The 20737-nt window shown below is 36.6% G+C and overlaps 1 long non-coding RNA gene across 2 annotated transcripts; it reads left to right on the top strand.

Annotated features, from left to right (window-relative positions):
* The first annotated feature begins 6 nt into the window (after positions 1 to 6).
* Positions 7 to 19255, top strand: LOC104912553. Of its 2 annotated transcripts, none has more exons than XR_794736.3 (4): positions 7 to 2359; positions 10856 to 11031; positions 11971 to 12106; positions 17866 to 19255. It is a non-coding gene; the product is annotated as an uncharacterized LOC104912553 (long non-coding RNA). The 2 variants fall into 2 exon arrangements; XR_002118440.2 differs by lacking the exon at positions 17866 to 19255 and adding an exon at positions 13552 to 13840.
* Positions 19256 to 20737: the final 1482 nt, after the last annotated feature.

The following is a 20737-nucleotide window of genomic DNA, read 5'->3' as shown; positions in this document are numbered from 1 at the left end:
GCTGCGGACTGACAGGTGCCGGCTCTAGCGGCGCGCGGCCTGCAGCGCGGGACCCGCCGGCGCGAGGCGGGAGGGCGCCGCCGCCATTTTGCTGCGCTAATCCCGGTAATCGGATTTGCCCGCGGCTTGTGAAATACGGGATGGCTTCGGCGCTGTGGATGCCCTGCGCTGCTGGCTGCCGCATTGCATCTCGTGTTTGTTCTGCTGCAAATGCTCCGCGTTTTGTTAACGCTTCTATCTGTGACATTTAACGTGTCAAGCTTTTGGTTTACGTGCAACTACTGTGAATTGAGAACAATTCCCTAATGTCCGGCCCTTTGCTCTGTGGCCATCAGTGCGGTTTTGTCCACACCACTTCCTGTTCCTTTATACCTCATGAAGAATTTTGTTTGCTTTACTCCCCTTCAAAGCCTTTCTTGTGTGAAAGGTGCGTGGAGAAAAGCAGCTCAGCACTGAAGTTCTGCAATTCCCCACCAAAAAGGACAGAGTAGAGATACTTCCTTGAAATGATCATACCTGCAATAAGTTCTGTTTGGATCCTTAAATGAGTTTGCAATTGCCTTCACTTCCTTACCTGACAACAGAAATAAACGGTTTCATGAAGACACTTCTTTCAAGCAGCTGTCTGACCCTCTGTGCGTATTGCTTACATTATTTATCACCTCAGGAAACAAGTGCTACAGTACTGTCAGTGCTTCAGAAGCACTAACAAATGCTTGCCTAAATAAAGAGAGAATTAGTTGGACTTGATGTAGCCAGATGCTCCCATAGATTCGGCCTTCCCACACGTGTTCTGTCTCTGCCCCTTCCCCACGTCCTTGGAATCACAAAGCTGAGGAAAAAGCTGGGCCTTGAGTCAGGTGCAGAATGTCTGGAACGTAACAGAGCAGACTGTCATGCTAACATCCAGGTTACTTCTAATGGGATCTCGGACTTTGTGTATTGCTTATGCAATGCTCCTCGGTATCATTTTAGGCATGTACATAAATGTTAGTATGTACTAATGAGGATGTATGAAAGAAGTGCCAAAGAAGTATTTGTGACTAACATTTTGTCAGTAAGAGTACAATAATGTGGATTAAATTAAACCTGTTATAAACCCATAAAAGAAATAAAGAACCATGCATTACTGAGCAGTGATAAACACAAGTATCTCTTTAGATTATGTGAAACAAATTTAAGGAAGATTAGGTTTTCAATTCCCACTACATCTTAATTCATTTTGCTTTTTTTCTATTGTTCTGAAAATCGAAGACATAAGTAACTCATATAGCAGATACCCCTAGTTTAAAGACATTAACTTATTTGTACTTGGCTGTTCAATGCCCTGGCAGTTTAATATCTATAGACAATGTAATAGAGTTGAAGAAAATTGGGGTTTTAATTATTATTTTTGTGTGCTTTCTTAGGGCAACTCTAGCTAATTCACTGTAAAAAGAATCACTTTTTCTCTGACCAGTACGGTAATTCAAGGTGCTAATTTCCTTATGTAGGTTTGAGCTACTTGAACTTACAATCCCATCAGCTCCTTACAGATGTACTCTTTCAGAGTAAGAAATTCTTTACAAGGCCAACTCGGCAACACCCCAGATTTTACTTTCTCATTATAATGCTTCATTATAAAACCACTTGTACACAAAGAAAATTGATTAATTCTTACATGATATTACTGCAAGGTATAAAGAAAACTGTAAGCAAACTTCTTTAAAATGAATTAAACAGTCCCAAGGTTTCTGAAGTGGGAATCTATGTATGCTTGGCTCAAGTCTGACAATCTCACTTCTGCAAATCATGGCACATGGTATTTTTTCCTTAGGAGTAAGGAAAAGCTTAGGCTGCATAGTAAAAAAAGGAAGTGTTCCAGTATTCTTCTCTGGTCAGTATTCCTCAGCTTCCCTTATTAATGGCAGCAACAGCAACATATGTAGCATTACCAGATCTAGTAAATTGCTCTTAAGTGACAAGTCCTCTCAATGCCTTGAGTAGACCAGACTATCCAGGAGAAAGATCTTTGGATGGACTGCCTTCTCCTTTGCTCTCACAGCTGAGGTCAAAGCAACCAGCCATGCTGCTGAGATCAAAAACAAAGCTCTTCACCTCTTGGGCAGACCAGCCCAAAGTGGTTCCACTCCCCTTTCTGTCAAATAAGAAAGGAAAGGCATTGCTTTGCATAACATTCTTTCTCTCCTAGACCACTGAGTGAAGGGAGAAGCTGGGGAAAGGAGCACAGTTACTGAGACTTGTGGCAGCTGCCAGCCTCTCCAAATCTGGCTGGAACAGGAAAGCCTGGCAAAAATCATTTGATTCTCAAGCTATGTGAGCTGTGCATGTTTACCGAAGAATCAGATATATCTCTAAGGTATACTGGCTTTTTGACAATTCATCTTAGGCATGGCTTATTCTATGTCTCATTAACTCTAAACAAACACAGACAAGCAAATTTTGAACATATAAATTTAAGATTGTCTCTCCACCAGAATAAATAAGAAAATGAAACAACTGGAATACCAAATACATCCAAATTATTCTTTAGCAAAAAAAAGAAAAGCTTACGTCATACAGCTACTAACAATCAGCTGACCTTACATCTTGCTGTCTCTGAACACTCTCAACATTATTTCCATTTAAGTCTTCATTTTTTTTCTCTGCTGCTGACAGGCCACTTTCTGGCCTCCCACACTCCTGGGACACAGCAGAGTCCCTAGCCAGCACAGATCGACTGCAGTCCTGAGACTATGTTTACAGATAGCGTTTTCTATTTTTCTATGTTTACCGTTGTCAACAAAATTATCAAATTAAACTTGTAATTTCATTTTGGACAATTATTATGTTGTATTCTGTCACTCATTCATTATCTGAAGGATGAAAGTAGTCCAACTATTATCTCATTTTTCCAGTTTTCAGAGGAAACATCCTTTAAATATCTAAATTGACAAGAGCAGCAGGCAAATTGCATGCTCAGGGGCCACTATTATTCTCAGTCAGGTGTGCTGGGGACCAGGCAGATACAGCATTTTTTGCTTTTTCCTACAGCTGACATAGCAAATCTTGCTAGACTGAAAGCAGAGCAAAATCCTTTCCCCTGCTAACACCTGATTTAGTGGCCTGCTGCATGGCTGGACAGCCAATTTTAAAAGTTAGAATTGGTCTTCAAGCTGTTAACTGGCCACCACTGGCCACCAATATTCCTTAAAAATGTTTTATTTTACTTTTATACTGCTAAAATTTAGCATAGCAAAAGCAATGCATAAGTGATAGCTATTACTCTGAATCACCACTTAAGCGTGGCAATTAATTTTAGCAATTTCTATGACACATACAAAAACTTTGTCTGTGTGCTCTTAAATGTTCTTAGACTCCATTCTGTACTAACCCAAGCCCTCCTCCTCTTCTTCTGTTCTGCTGTATGTTTCCAACCTAAAAGCTGTTGCGGGGCCTCTGTGCAGGCAATTGGAGAACTGTAGCAGTAAGCGGGCAGCAGCTGGCAGCAGGAAGAAAACCTTGATGTCTATAGCTCTGGTCTGTGTTGCGTGCTCAGCCTCTCACATCAATTATCCCAAGTAAAACTCATTGCCTGGCAGTAAGCTTAGATCAGATGGGACATAATAAGAAAAACAACAACAAAAAAACAACCATAAAAACCTGTCAACTTGCATCTTCCGAGTTGTCTCATGACTCCTGAACATTGCTGTGTTAAGTGTGAAACCACCTTTCTTATTTCATACTCCAAAAAAAAAAAAAAAAAAAAAAAGTCAAGTGGAAATCTTTTAATGGATTTGAAGAGGGCTTTAATTAAGCTACTGGTCATATAGACAACTTCTCTATTGACCATAAAAACTGAATTTAAGCTCAGAACTTGCAGACTCCCATTTTTACTATCTGTTTAATGATTGGCATTTTAGACTGACTTCTGCAAGATGCATCATGTTGGGGTAGCATAGTTAACCCAAAGGACTGTACACACTTTTCATTTTAAATACAAATTAATGAGAATAAAGGCCAAAAATAACGTGTATAAACTTGCTGAAGTGAGTAAACTGATCTTAAGTGTATGAATCTTAAAAATGTAAATATATAAAGCAACATAAAACAAAATAGCACACTGTAAACAATTGCACAGAAAGTACTGCCTAAATACTACATCTTAGTCTTATTCTGGAAGTCCATGAACAACTGGCATTCTGTCTGATAGAGATTTTTCCCTTTTTCCTCCTCCTTTTTGTCACTGAGTGTTAGAAGCCAACATTTGGCGATATCTTTTTGCGTGGGTATGTTAGAATGAGAGAACCACAAGCGACAGCAGTCTCTTTTTTTCTTTTGAGTGGCTTTAGTTTGTCGCGGTGTTGAACAGAATAACCATACTTGCATCTGTATGCTGGTGCAGGATTCAAATTTACAATGGGTGCACATTTATGGAAGATAATGGAAATCTTAATTTCCATATTTTGTTGCCATAAAGAAGGTCTGTAAGTATTCACAATCTTGGAGAGAGGTTTCAACTTGCAGACCAAGCAACTGCAAGTGCAATTTAATCTCAAAATCACAAAGAAATTTCTACAGAAAACACAAGGTTTGGGGGTTAAAACCTTTGAGTATTAAGAATACACATTGGGCCATGCACGGAAGTCTTTTTATATGGTGATTTTGAAAATGCATGCATTATTACTAGCGCATGATATGTAAATGCATTGGGCTGCTTAATAAGCATTCACTGGCACACATCTGCAGCTTTGCTAACGTACCTTTCATTCGTATGTGGTTGCCAAGGAAACAGGTTATGACCCAGTATTCTACCTAAAATATACTGAGCAAGTAGTCTGTAGCAGTTTACTTAAAATAGGTATAGCTTAGATTTTGAAGCGTATTGCTTCTTTAAGTCCAGGTAACTAATTTAAATGTTTTGTTGATTAATTTAAACTACCGCTGCCATCTTATAGTCTCTAAAAATCTATTACCATTTTCTTACAACACTGTCTATTAAAAGTAAATTACAGAAAACATTTTGATACGTTACAGGAATTCCAGATGTTTTTGTTGTTGTTTGTTTTTAAATTTGGTTCCTTATTCTGCATGTTGCTTAGTAGCCTTAATATTATGTCTATTTTGAAATATCACAGGGTGGTCTTTGAGGTCCCTTCCAACCAAGCCAACCTATTATCCAACAAACTGTTTCCCAGTGAAGTTTGAGTGAAAAGTGCCACGGAAATCAACAAAAATTGCTAATGTAAATGATACTCTGTGGCCATATGCAAAAGACCACATTCAAAATTAATGAATTAATCAGTTTCCCTGATTATTTCACTTAATACCTACATACCTCAAATCTAAAGCATAACTGCCAGACTTAATTTAACAAAAGTGATTATTATTGTACATTCACAGTAAAAAGAAATTAAGCTTCTAATATTCGTAGATTTCATGTAAAATGTAAAACTCTTGTTTTGAAATATTTTTTATCACAGTACTGCACTTGAATTTGTAAAGAGCTGTTCACAACTCACTATTAGTAGCTTTTTTACTACCCCTGATTACAGTCATGTATTAAGGTAGAGATTAGCAGTTTTTAGTTGAATTATATACAGCAACTGTATTAGAAATTGGTATCAGTATTATGAGAGTTCCTCTACCTTTTCCATATGGCACAGATTGGTAATGAACAGTAGTGACTGGGATCCATTGCCAGATTTAACATTATGGCAAGCTCAGGAGGTTTGCTTGCCTGCCAGTACGTTTGGTTTGTACAAATCATTGGAGGCTTTCACAATCTGTAACAGCCTGTTTCAAACATTTATTCTGTTTGATTTAATTCTCCAACCTCTATAGCAACAGAAGCCCAGCAGGAGCTGAACAAATCCAACAAAACTGATATATGAGTGATGTACCATAGTGTACCATAGCGAGAGCAGTCTTTTAAGTGATTCTTAGAAAGGTAACTCTTTAACCAAAGTCATGTAATGATGTGGTTTCAGAGGGTTAAATATTTCAGTTGTATTTCTCTGTGTGTTTTAAAGAGATTTCAGCTTGCCATGTTCACCCCATAAACTTACCCGCCTAAAATCAGGTTGTTCCTCAGTTAGAGTCTTTTAGAAGTGGTATCGACAGGTATGTTCGGCAAGACCATCTCAGTAATTTTGTGAACTCTGTGGCTGTCAGTCAGCCTGCAAAGTGGAAAATCCAAATTTAATGACTAAATTAGTATACAAGTACTGGTTTCCAGATACATTGTGTAATTCATCTAAGGTTTTCTTTGCTGTGGGACTGTAAACCTACGTCTGGGAGGATTGCAACATACCAGCCACAAAGCAGTACTGTTAACCAAAGGATTACAAACATGGCTTCTGCCTGCATTATTTCACTGTGCTTTAACCTGCATAGTGTAAACTGGACACTATATTTCAAAGTATACCCTAAAAAGAAATCTAAGGATTGTTTCAAGTTTAAAACCAATTATTTTATTGGGATCACTGAAAAAATTAGACTAAAACCAAGCCTGGCTCTACTGCCCTTCCCCCAACTATTTCCAAATTTTTCCCAACAGTTCTACGTGATAACATATCAAATAATGAAGGCTTCACAACTTTCCAAGTCAGTCTATTCCCGAGTTTCACAAGGTAAAATCAGTGGAAAAGCAGTGTTTTTAGGATTAGGTATCACAGCTTGCCAATTTAGAAAACAAATTATGGTGTGGGAAGAAAAAATTGTCATTACCCTTGACTCCACTGAAATTGCCAAAACCAATTACAAGTTATTCTTTATCTTGAAAGCCTCCTTGAAAGCATGCATTTTTTTGCAGTCTTTCAGAAGGCCTTTTGCTTCTCCTCTTTCCCTTCTGCCACTTTTTTTTTTTTTTTTTTTTTTTTTTTTTGCCTCTCTTGTCACAGATATTATCCTAAGCCTTTTCTGGACAACTCTTGCTCTCTGGAATATTATTCCTATGACTTTCTGCTTAAATGACTCATCATTCTGAAACATCCAGATTTTATGTTATTATACATCAAACACAAATAATGTTTTCATGTAGTAGTTTAAAATTATTTAGAACATGGCCGCGTTCCAAATATATACTAAGCAAAATCAAATTGTTCCACGCAGCAACTGAAAAACCTTTCAGATCAGGCACTACGAGCTGATGGACATTTTTATTGCAGGAAGTAGACATAGATACATCTTCCATCTGCAAACATGCTATCCTATTTTCATAAATAACATACAGGAACTACAGGATCCATTACTTTGGCTTTAAAATGCAAAAATATGAGCATTTATACTTTAGCATTTACATACTTTAGTACATTTTTTAGTGTATCTTGATTTCAGTAAATATTCTAAAGCTCATGTATGTCTGTAACAAAGGCCAGAATGAAGGAGATGTTAAATCCCTGTTATTATCTCCAACACCAATAAAGTCATAAGCACATCTACATACACAAATGACTGTTAAATGTTATGCTGAATGGGAAACTTAAACATTGCACTGGAGGAATCCAGTGGTAAAGGGACTTTACCAAAGCTGAAGTATTTCCGAATTTGATAACACTAGAACTCAAATACCATACATAATAAAGTCCTTTTAAAACATAATGAAACAATTCCCCTGGTAAAATACAACAGAGGCACTAGGTGCCCCCAGAGGGTTGTTACCTGTTCTTTACTACCACAGCCTCTGCATAATAGTCTGACAAATATTATCTCAACACATAGTTCCACACTGTGAGACCTGCATTTTCAAATCCAAATGAAGTTTAGAGCCAGAAGTAACCTTAATCAGAAAGGCTAGTAAAAAGCAAGCAAGATAAGGTCTAATTGAATTATTTTTCATTTCATTTTCTCTCAAGTTTTGTGTAGATTTTCCATTAGGCAGAAATGGACTTTGCATGGATAAAGCATAATTATAAAAAGGCTTCCAGGATAAAACTGTACAAAAACTCCATGTTCTCCCACAACAACAACATCTGAGAAGCTGTGCTAGAGGTGTGAAAAACCGCACCTGTTTCTATCTGCCCTGGTTGCCCCGTTAGCCAAAGCGAATAAAATGGATGGAATTTACACAACATTTTGTATTGTGGCTCTGGCTGTAATGCTCTGACACTGCATTAGATGGATTTAACTACCATTAAAATGTATACAGCAAACCGTGTAAGAGAGTCAAAATGAAAACAGCTTGCTAATTACTAGAATCCTCCTTAATAAATAATTCAGTTTATTTAGCTAGAAATTACTGCTCATAGGCTGCCAGTGAGTTTTTCCAGAATCATGAAAACACTTGAGTCCAGTCATATTAATTATGAGAGGACTTGCACCCCCTAACAAAAGAGTAAATTTGCAAATAGATTTGGAACAAGCGTGGTGAAGCATGCTTGTGTAACAGAGCTACGCTTTCTTTAAACGCTTTGAGTGGATATATTTGAACACAAGGACAGAATAAAAACAGTTTAACTCAAAGTACCCTGTCTTCCCTAAAGATAAGTATCAATGGCAATAAATAGATTGCTTCTGCATAGCATTAGCTCAGCAACTTCCTTTAAAAATAACCACACAAAATATAAACAAGGAAATGCAGTTTTGGGACCTACATGTAATGGCGCACTCCGTGTCATGTTTCAGACTAAAAAAAAATCAATAGAAGCAACCTACTGGAGATAAATAAGTAAATAGGAAATTAAAGCCAACTTTAATACATCACTGGGGAAATGCTGTTTATTACGTTTTCAGTTTAGTTTTTTTAGGTGGAACTGGAAAATATTGCACTGCATCAAACTTGTCTCATAATTATTAATCAAATGGGTTTTATTATCATTATTAAGCACTGGCCAAGATAGATGGCAACAATCATATTCCTGAACAGTTTTACTCTGCATCTTTGTAATGTACTGAAGTGGTATATTTAGAAATAAATGAGAATTTGTTTGATAGTACTGAAACTGTCAAGGCTATTATTAATGTAACTGGCCGTGCTTCTAAATACCTCCTTTGTATTAATTTGCAGTGCTGTGTCCTTATCTGAAGCAAAATATTCTTAGTCATTTTAAAGTCAAGGACATGAAAGGAAAATGGCTACCCTGCTGCAAAAGTCTCGTTGCAGCAGTGAGAATTTCTCAAGTCACGTACAAAGGGGATTCACAAGGAGATGCACTACATTATAAGTACAGTAGAGACACTTAGTAGCATCTATTATTGTGGTCCACATAAGAATTGGCTTCACTGATATTGTTAAAATATTGGCTAAAAATAGAATAAAGAATTATAATACTTAATTTTTGCAAAATCTGTGAGGTCTGCAAATCACCGTAGACTACAAGTGAGCTTATTTTATAAAATCTTGCTTACAATCCTACACAAGTTCTTTTCCAGTATGGATAAGTAGATCTTTAGTGCACCATCAGAATGTGTCCACTATTTAAAGAAAGATTTATTAGCATTCCCATGGCTGAATTCAGCAAAGGTGGAAGGAGGTTTAAACATACTTCTGATTCTCTACATTTCTCTGCTAATAAATGTTTCAGTGATACTTTTATCTTTGTAATAATGAAACTGTCACTTCGTATACACACAGTGCAAACTTTGACCTACATGCAAGACATTAAAAAAGGAAACTAGGGTACGTTTCTGGAAACAACCACTGCAAAACAGGAATAAAATAGCTTTTTCTTGTGCACAGCTTCATAAACACGGTATCGTTTAACAAATGATAGCCGCGTGGAAACACAAAACAAGATCAGATTCCCACTTAGGACTGCAAACAAACTTAACTGTGAAATTTCCTTTTGCATTGTGGTATTGTTATTAAAGAGCATAACTTCATTTTACATCTCTACTATCGCATCTTTTAGAAGGATTTGGTTGCCAAGGAAACTGGTTCTGGCCCAGTATTAATCTGAAACAAATATATTACAAAAGTTGGTGTAAGTAGTACAATATTCAGAATTCTTTTTATTCTTAATGCTCAACATCAGGTTTTTGCACCTAAGGCTGTTCAGCTTTTCTTTCGTAACCTTTTTTTCTGTGAAGTGAAACACACTTCAGTGAACTGATACACAGTGTGAGCTGACAGGGCCATCTATATCAATCTCTCTATATAAAGTCCTTCTACCTTAAAATAAAAAGGAATACTGAAGGTTTATGTTTGTAGCCAACACTGAAAAAATAAGCATGCAGCATATTAATCTTTATTTAATATTTCGCACAAAACGCAGAAACCGCTTACAGCAACTGGAATGTTTTTCATTTTTCTTATCTACCTCCATTTTTATTTTTGCATTTTTAGTGCATGCTCAGTAATGGTTATAGTCAGCTTTAAAATGTGATTGAATCAATAGGGTTTTCAAAAATTCTTTTGTTGCAGAAGCGTTGCCACGCCCTTAGTACATATGATTATTTTAACAGGCATGATTGCTCCCCTTTCACAATAGAATTTTTCAAAAGCAGATAAAAACAATTGCCATGCCAATATTTGAAGCCCACAGTTTGATACAGTTGTTTTCATTAACAATTTTTTTTTTAATCTGAAAGCTACATTCCAAAGCCCATTTCATGTTCTTGCAACACTGACGAAGAAATCAGTAAAACATGCAAATCTCAACCTACCTGCGTGTATCACTTAGTGCAGTGCCAGCAGGGCAGTGCACCCAGCCATTTTTATGAAAAGCGATGGAGATAAATTCTATTCTTGGTCTTCTTGATAATTTTTTTTAGAAGCAGTTGTCAAAAACCAGATAGGAAGCAGCTTGAATAGACCGTGATCAGGAGAACTGAGTTTATCAATAGGGAAAGCAGGAGTGGGGAAAAAAAAAATGTCCTCATCCAAGGTTTTCCGAAACTGCAACGCAAGGTTGTTGTTTTTTTTTCTCCTCCTCAGAGTGTTCAGAGCTTGAAGCTGACCACTGCAAAGGCCACTTGTCACATTTACTGAAAATCAGCCTATTGATATCACAGCTGAAAATATAAACTCGACAACCAAAGCCCATTGCACAACGTGGACTGCGTAAGAGTTAAAAATAGATTCGACGTGCCTCCTACCTGCATAATAAATATGTAAGTTTCAAGTGCTTTAATTCGATATTCACATTAATTAACAATACAATATACATTATTTAAACTACAGTAAACGCAAGAAGAAAAAGGGTGACACCATCTGGAAGCACGGTTTGCTTCTTTTTTTTCTTTCTTTTTTTTTTTCCCCTTTCCAAGGGCTAATAATGTAGTTTGAACGTGATGACAAGCTAACAGCTCACCACATTGCAAAAGAAAAAGAATTCTTAAGGTGATGCTCAAATATCTAAGCCTGTAATGAAGCACAAGCCAGTTTTCACTACTGCATGATATGGCACACAGACCATTTAACATACTCACATTTGAGATACTAGGCACGGTATAATGAATTCAATACACAGCATGCACACAGCACAAGCAACGTTAATCCTGCCTGCCATTTTAGGCTCGCAGGAGTAAGATACATACTGCAGCACAGCTCTGGTAAGGGAGGAGGCAAGGGACAGCTCACCTTAAATGCAGTATCTGATTAATGTTGTAAGTGACATTGCGTATCAGCTACAGAGTCTTGGTTCAACTGGGTGGGAGGGAACAAAGAAAATTGTCATCAACTGGTGATGCAAGATGAGCTCCAGTCACTAACACTGTTAGCAAACTCCAAATTCTACAATGATACAGTAGTAGGCATTTCAAACTCTTATCAAAATCTGCCTATGCAGTGGCTGAGTCCGCCTGCCGACGAAAACAAAACAATCTTCTTGCTTATTGGAGAAAGGCTGGATTGACTACGGTGGCGTCCTCTCGATGCAGAAAGATGTCGTATCGCACATACTAAATCCTGGATGCTGTGCTTTCCTAATTCTTAAGTTTTAGAATTAGAAAATAAAAAGACTGTGATAGAAAAATACCGTAACTAAAGATGTAACGTTCATGAAAATAAAACATTCTTTTTCTTTCCTTTCTGCTTTTTCTCTTTTGCAGTCCATCAAAATCCTGAGCAGTATTGACAAACCACACAAGCACAGGGTCTGCCTGCAAGATCAGCTGTCTGTGTCTACGCTACACCCTGTTAACCACAAGCAGTGTGAGAGCTAAAAATATCCGCAATGCAGAAACGGTAGGTGCTGTGGTATACAGTTCTGATCAATTATAAAAATGTTTTTCTTCACTCAGATATAACAAAAGAAGGAAATTGGTGCTAATTTCCTTCAGATATTATCTGTCAGAACTTAAAAAAAGCATAAGTATACTGACCTAGATAGCACTAAGAAGACTTAAGCAGCATACAAGCACCCTCGCTGTCAAAGCAAGGAAAATGAAACAATGATTGTCTAATCAAACTGAAAGCAGCAACTTACTACCACAATCCAAATTCCAAAATGCTACATACAGTGTACGCACATCTCATGTTATTGGGAGATGCAAAGCTCCTTTGTTTTTTTCCTCAGAGGCTTTTCTTAGCTACGGTTGCACAATGACATTCTGACATCATGGAGGTCAGTACAGCTACTAAAGTGCTCTCATTGTTTTAAGAAAAAAATAATTTTGAAATATTAAACTACAGCTGTAAAAATAAAAATAATTTTTAAAATCATATCTCATTTTTAACATCTTTCCGTTACCTTCTGAGATTAATACCACATGCATGCTGTTCTGCTGCATACATTTAATTGGTATCATCTTCTGCAGAGATTGTAATTGTGGGAATTAGATTTTTATAGATTAGAAGTGTTAAAAAAAAGGCTGATTTCCTAGAATAATTCAAAATACAATAGAATATTTCATATACTTAAAGAAAAAAAATGCAGAATAAAAAAAAATTGAAGACTGCTTATCAGAATTTTTTTAAATGCCTAATAAATAAAGCCATTTTTATTTGCATTGTCACTGTATCTCCAAAGGGAGAATGAGAGCATCATGAATTATTTTCCCAGAAGAGTAAACCAGCATTTAAGGTAAAACAAACCATAAGATCTGTTAATAGTGCAAATTATCCCCCACTCTCCACCTTCAGTGCCTTCTCACAGCTTCCTTCCGTCTAGCCCAAACACCGCGAGCCAATATCCAATACACAGCCAGAATAGTGAACATTACACTTTGCTCTGAAAATATATAACTGAAATATTTCTTTAGGTGACTATTTTTGAATGTATATATAAGTGGATATAAATGCTTTCTGATCAGCACTGATCAGCATAAAGAGATACTTGAGAGACCAGATATGTACAGAGCAGCACTGTTTTTCATTAGACCTGCCAATACAGCTAGAAAAGCAAGGCACCACATTTTCAAGGTTTCTTAGGAACCTAAGTATGCTATGATTTATTTTTTCTAAAACAGCACCTGTTTTTTAACAGTGAAAACTGCTACTAAGTATTGCATTAAATAAGAAAAGATTGCAAAGCAACAACAAAAGATCGCGGTATGTACGTATTAGATTTGAAATAGCTTCTTGTAAAAAACAGGCAATTTTCCCCCCTTTTTAAAAATGATTTTACAGGTAGATATTTGGAGATTTTTCTCTGGAAAATTATTTGGCTTTTATTCTCTTTCATTTTACAGGCTGGGAAGGAGATGATCCTAGCAGTCAGTGCTTTAAAATATTCAGAATCCCCTTCCATAAATAGCACATCTGTCACACAGAAAGGGAACCCAGCCAGCAGAAAGGGAGAGCAGACCAACCAAAACAACTGCTATTCTGATACATGATTACAGAATTAGGATTTTTGCCATCGTGTATTTGGATATTTTTGTTTGGAGCTTTTAAAATTAATAGATGTCTGATTATATAAACTTTAAATTAAAAAGATTGTTATGTATAGATTCATTTTGAGTGCTTTTTTCTTTAATGTTAATCTCTTTTTTAAATATATATTATTGGGCCTGTCACACTCCGTTTAAAACCATGGGAGAGCTCCTAGAAATCTGTAGAAGGGAAAATTCGGGTCTTTTTAGCAATGTTAAGTTTACAAGTACCGTAAGTTCCCATGTACCGTACAAGTTCCTATGCTGTAATCAGCAGGGGAATCAAGTGCTAGATTTGCTTAAAGATAATGATTTTCTGAAAAAGACAGATTTGAGCAGCATCTCAGTAAACATATCTGCTCCTTCATGCTTGCGGTAAGCATTCCCATTCTCTCAGAAAAACACTGTTTCACCAGAGACACAGCAAGGTGTTTGGTGTTGCGATTCAGGGAATAGCAAAAGCTTGCCAGCGAACACAGCAAAGGAATAAACATCTCACAGTGAAAAAAGGAACAAGCTTGCCCAAATCTTTATGCATACCTCTTACTTTAATGAGCTATTTCTAGTGCTTAGTAATAATTTTTCAGGCTTAGACTTGCAAGGATTTTGCTTCAGATTAAACATAATTTCAGTTCAGAAAACAGATTCTAGGCCCTTCTACAGCTGCATCCTGTGTAACTTGGTAAATCAATCTAAAACATTGCACTTCCAGGTTGCACACAGTAGGCCCAGATTTTATGGAGATGTATACACACTGTATTGTTTCTCACTCAGAAGCTTGGGTTTAAGCTCCAGCCTGATCTGTGACCAAACTGTGAACAGTCTCAAAATGAGGCACTGGTTTTCCAGATTCTTGACTGGCCTCTCCTGGGCCAGGAGCATGTCAGCCCATGCCATGAGCTTGTGTCAGTTCTTTATTCGGTCAGCTTAAAGAGGCTATTTCAAGTATCCTCACAGGATCTCACAGGCCATTTGTGCTGTGAAGCTTTTCCACTGTAAAGCTTCCTACTTGTAAATGTGCTTCCTCTATTTATCACCACTCCAGGGCAACAACATCTAATCTCTCCTTACATATGACAGTTTACTTAAATTGTTGAGGAATTAGGAGTTACAGTGTCACTTTGTATTCCAATTTGTGGTTTACTGTTTCTCAGATGAAAGGTCTTAATCCCCTAGATAGATCATCTGGGGAGTAGAAGCAAAACTCCAGGAAACTGTAGTGATTTTAGTCTGACAGTACTGCCACACCATGTCATCCTAAACAAACATAAGAGGGCAATCTGGTAGATTGGGAACTCTGCCAAGGACAAATCTTGTAGAAATAAGTATCTGGAAGAAGACTAGCAGACTATGAGGGGAAAAATAAATAAACGACATATTCAGTTTTAAATGGATCAGCTTACTTCTGCTTAAATTTGACATCGATCTATGCTGGACCAGAAGAGTAAATTGTCCCTCTAGTTATAAAGGACAACTGGATTTGAGATTCATGCTCAATATAGAAATGAATGAGCAGACATATGTGCAGACATTTTTTTCTTTCAAACTGTCTGGCAAATAAATGAGCAACACAGAAAACAAAGGATAGAATTAATCCCAGTCTCAAGAAACTGTAGTCAACTGCTCTGTGATACCATCCCTGCAAAGCAATGACAACGGGACATGAAACACAGCTGGGAATGCAGGGTGGGAGTTTCCAAAAGCGCATACCGGTACTGTCCTCAGCCTTTCAGCAAACCTGCTCTTGGAATGACTATTTCAGCCTCTTAATTTAACAGTATCAATTACATTTGTCTCTTCATTCTACTAGTACTACTGAAACAAACAAACAAGCAAAAAACTCTCAGCTGATGAATACTCAGTTTGACATTAATTTGAAAAATACCCCTTGGATCCTGAAGTAAATTCTCTGATCTAACACATTCAGAAAATCATCCATATACTTTCATGCTGGAAATGCCTTCTCCTCCAAAAAGCTACTGCTTGCACATGACTTAGAAAATACTGTCTTAATTACTGAAACCTCAACTAGTTGCTGTTGGGCTGTAGAAAACAAGGGTGAGAATGGAAGGACTGATTATAGAATCTGAAGTCTGCATTTCTAGAACCAAAGGCAAGCAATTTGTGTAAGCATGTTGCAAAAGTTGCCTCAAGACTAAATACTGACTGAATTATTTTAGTGTGTTGTGTCTGACAGTTCTCCCAGACTGTGCCACAATTACTTCTGTGTCTCTATATGGCTAGACAAGTTCTTCCTTTACTTGTTGGGACAAAAAAAAAACAACAAAAAACAGTTGTTCTTAGTTATTCCCATACATGCTCTACAGACCTCCATGTTTAATTGCCATGTCCATATAAACAAGCCATCAGAAATTGCAGTTCTGTGAGCTGGGCAGAAGTGAATTCAGACTCCTGCTACTTCCTGCTTATATATGTTTTTCAGCACTGCTGAATTAAGTGCAGAGCAGCATTAGAAGGCAATTAGTCTTTAGAAAGACTTCTTAGTAAGGAGGGAAGGAGGGATGGATGGATGGATGGATGGATGGATGGATGGATGGATGGATGGATGGATGGATGGGTAGGCGGGCGGGCCGGGAAAGGGAAAGGGAAAGGGAAGGGAAAGGGAAAGGGAAGGGAAAGGAAAGGAAAGGAAAGGAAGGGAAAGGAACGGAAAGGAAGGAAGCAAGGAAGGAAGGAAGGAAGGAAGGAAGGAAGGAAGGAAGGAAAGAAGGAAGGAAGGAAAGAAGGAAAAATATTCTACAAAAGTAGCAAATATCTGAGTATTATTAAGTATTTTCTGATATATTGCATTGTATCCATGTGTTACAAATCTATATGCATTATGAAAAAGCATGGATTTACCTAAACTGAAGTATCACAGACAAATCGTCTATTAAAATATATAGAGGTGCTTCATATATTTCTTCAGAAGCACTTTTAACTTGCAATCTAGTACTCTATAAACTATAAAATCATCTTTAAGAATTAGAACACTGTAAACAAATGTCAGAAGGTGGGCATTTTATTTAAAACTAAATCTATCCATAGAATCTGAAGTGATGACTATACAGATATTTACACTCACCTTTAGAGGTTGTATTTTTGTATACTCTGTATAACCCAACTCTCAAAGTGGTTAGCAATAACAAGTGGCTTTGTCTTGCTTTTTCTCTGAATAGAGTTTTAACTGCCTCTATTGATGAGCATGGTCTCTCCCTCTAATTATACCTCGTAAGATCCTATTTGCTTTCTGAATTCCTGCCAGACACTATGCCAAAGGTTTCATATTTCTATCTTGTACCACTCCTGACAATTTACCTTATTAACAAATCTGGATATTGTATTTTTACTCTGTTCATACTAAGTTTGTTTTTCTCAGTATTAAATGGTGTGAATCACTTGGCACCCGTATGTACAGCTTTCCTGTGCTTCTCTTGCGTTGATGAGCACAATGGGTGTTCACATCATCCCCTTTCTACTCCTCTAATTTTAAAGGGCAGCCCTTTCTTTTGGAGAGTTAACAAACTCCAAAAAAAATTGATATTGAAAGATGCTTATTTTTCATCTGTCGCACAAAATCCTGGATACAGATACAAATATTTTATCTAAGTCATTCTTATGTGTGCTGGATTGTAGGCTAGGGCAAAAACAATTTGGCTGTTTGTTTTTTTCTCATAAAGTTTGAGAAGGGGCTGTTCAGCTGTTTTTGGTCAGCTGAAGAAAGAATGATTTGGAAATTGCAAAAACACTGTTTAGCATTTCATAAAATCAAATATCAAATAGTAGGACAGAGAAATCTCACATCCCCTGTGTATAGATGCTTATAAATGACTGCCTCACAGCTCCAGGAAGTAAAAATATACATAGAACCAAAGCAACAAAGAAAATCAATTTAAAGTTTACTTTCTCAAGCTCAGTTATCCGTTACGCTGCTAACTATGGGCTGTTCACTGTCGCTAGTAGATCTGCTCAAACCGTTTCTCCCTACTTCTACAGCTTGCTCCTTCCTTCTTCATCTACTCCTGACAAATTAGAAGGGAGTTCTTATATCAGTCTGATGTCTCAGAACTAATTATTAGCCATTTTTGCCTAATTAAGGGGCTTACTCACAGTTATGGTTCTGCCTTCCAGGTGTGCTGCTTATCTATGACAACTATCATTCCTGGCCACGAGACTTCTATAATAAGAACAGCATTCTTGAAATAGGGGCACAAGCCTTGTACTGGTATAATCCTATGAATATGTAATAGGTGACTGATGTATTATACAGGTGTATATTCAAAATTTTCAAATACTAATAAGAGAAGACTTGGGGATCTTGATTTGTGAAGATATGCCACCTTGTGCCCTGCATGGAAATAAAGCAATGTCTCCTCTCTAAACACTTGTCTTTTCAATGTGTTTTAGAGATTTTAAAATCAGCAACAGGCCTTCCCATTAATAACTTGGGATGTGAAACTAAAACCCAAGTGTTAACAATGAATTCCAGGCTGATCTTTTTCTGCCATGGTGTAGCTTGAGATTTGTCTACAACCACTCTCTTACACTTCCATCATTGCTACGATTAAGAAGCTATTTATACTCCCAACAAGAGAGGTACTTCATTTTAAGAAAGGTGTTCTACAAATTGCAGATTATTTAAGTCTAAACTAGTTCAACCTGAACTGAAATCACTGTAGATAAGGCTCTGTTTTAAAAAGCTTTCCGTCCTAGATCACTTAGAAAATTATATCATTTATCTTAATATAAACTGCCAACTTCTCCATGCTTCAGAATTGAAAATGTGCTTTTGAAGGTAACAGTCAGTCAGGAAAAGGAATGGACACTCTCTAAGAGAGCTTTATCCCAAGGAATTTCAATCAAATTTTAGGAATAAAGCTAGCAAGCAACAGTAGTGCATTTTTTAGAGTACAGTTGTATAAAAGGCTCTATTAACAATAATAATACTCCTTTACAGCATGATTTATCTAACAATCTTAGAAATCATCACAATCATTAATTGGGCCTAACTACAGCCTGAAATAAATTAGCATATTGTGCTAATATTATAGATGGAAAAGAAAAAGATGTCCTGAATCACTCAGGAACAGAACCCAGAGCTGCGTGCTCAAGTTTATAGCCCCAACCAAGAAGAACTGATATCAGACAAATGAAAATGGGATGTCAGACAGAAAAATTACAAAAGATTTTTAAAATCATATTATAATTCTGATAATTCTTATCAGACAAGAAAATAAAGTTGCTCGAGACTAACAACAGCTAAATTTTTTTACTCTATATTTTTTAATTCTCACTGGACCTTTGCAGTATCATTCATAACTACCAGGAATTTCTTACTGGCTACACTGATTTACCTATGTGCAAATCTAAAAGTGGAGAATATTTTACATAATGGCCATTAGAACTGGATCAGTCATCTTCATTATTAACCCTGTTTATGACTTAAAAGACTGGAATAACTGCATCTACTTTTCTTTAAAACATTGAGAGGGATATGGAAAAAAAGACATAACAGTTAAAATAATAAAAGTGTCTCTCTTCAAGTACCATTCCAATCTCTAACATATATATGATATATATATCATATATATTCCAATATCTATCATATATGATATATATATCATATATATATTGTTTATTTGTTTGGTAGTTTTAAATAGTAAGAGTTTGGCCTGCCTTTCCTCAGTGAATATCCTGTAAAATGCTTAATTTGTCACTCATTAATCATAATCTATCTTAATCTGATTTAGTATAGCCCACAAGATGTACAACAGCTTCTTCTTTGCAAAGCATCAGAGACTATTCCAGACAAAAATAATCCTTAATCTTTCTTCTGCCCTTGATGCCATTCATCACTTCCTCCTTACACTGGCAGCTTGTTTCACGTGCCTTCTTGGCTCTGCTATCTCTTTGACTGTCCTTTCACTGTTCCAAATATGTTTATAGTAGTTGATAAATTCTGGAATTTCAGAAGTTTCTAAAATACTGCAATCTTTATGCAATATATCTTGCTAATGCTAAAGTAAGTTATTTAAATTAATTTCCTCACGAATCCTTCAAATTTAATGGCAGAAGACGGCAGATGTTCTCTTATGAATAACCAAAAATGCATAATGAGTAATTTTTAAAATGCATTTTTTCCTACAACATACTGAATAAAATACCATTTTCAGTCTTCATAGATCTTAAAGGCTTCTTGCTTATACTAAATATACTTCTTATTTGCTGGGCAGTTCTGACTTTTTCAGTTCTATAAAAATTTTACTGCCGTCCTCATTTAGTAAAACTTAAATTTGCATAACATAAGAGCTAAATAGCAGAGTCATGAAGCAGATTCAGGGTACTCAGCTTCAATGCAAGCTTCCTCTGTGTACCTAAATCGAGATCAGGAAAGAACACTTGAATGATCAAGAGTATGGTTTACTCTCCCCTTTTGACAGTCACTATCCTTCCTGCTGCAAGCATGGTCTGTAGTGATTTTTCCTTTCAGATTTCTTTTAATGGGTCAAAGATTTTGGCAGTTACCTTCTGAATGTTTCTCATTCAGATACGTGCCCAGTCATGACATTACTGAATTAATTTTCTTATTTATGTAGCTCTGCTAGGTGATCTATAGGCACAGCGCCGGATGTACTTACATTTGCCCAATCATATTAGAGAACATTCACTTCTCAAAGAGTGTATTCTGAAGAAGAAACATTAAAATACTGAGAATAAAGTTGGCACAAAGAAGAAAAAAGGGAAAAGAAAATTACATGTTTTTTTTTAAATATTATTAGAACTTACTTTTTCTTTCTATACTTGTTGTAATAACTTAGCAATGGAATGCATATTAGCAGACGTTTTTTTAAACAATAGTCTTGGTGTTCCAAACCACACCAACAATGTAGAACAATCCAAGCAAAACATATTTCACAAAATCTTTTGCCAGCATTGTGCTAAACAGTTGTGTTAGAAGCATCTAACACTGAGTGTAAATCTGCTTTGGAAAGTAATCACACAA

Source organism: Meleagris gallopavo, chromosome 11 (assembly GCF_000146605.3).
Source record: "Meleagris gallopavo isolate NT-WF06-2002-E0010 breed Aviagen turkey brand Nicholas breeding stock chromosome 11, Turkey_5.1, whole genome shotgun sequence".
NCBI classification, from domain to species: Eukaryota; Metazoa; Chordata; class Aves; order Galliformes; family Phasianidae; genus Meleagris; species Meleagris gallopavo.
The sequence above is the reverse complement of the archived record's forward strand: the minus strand, read 5'-3'. Positions and strand labels throughout refer to the sequence as shown.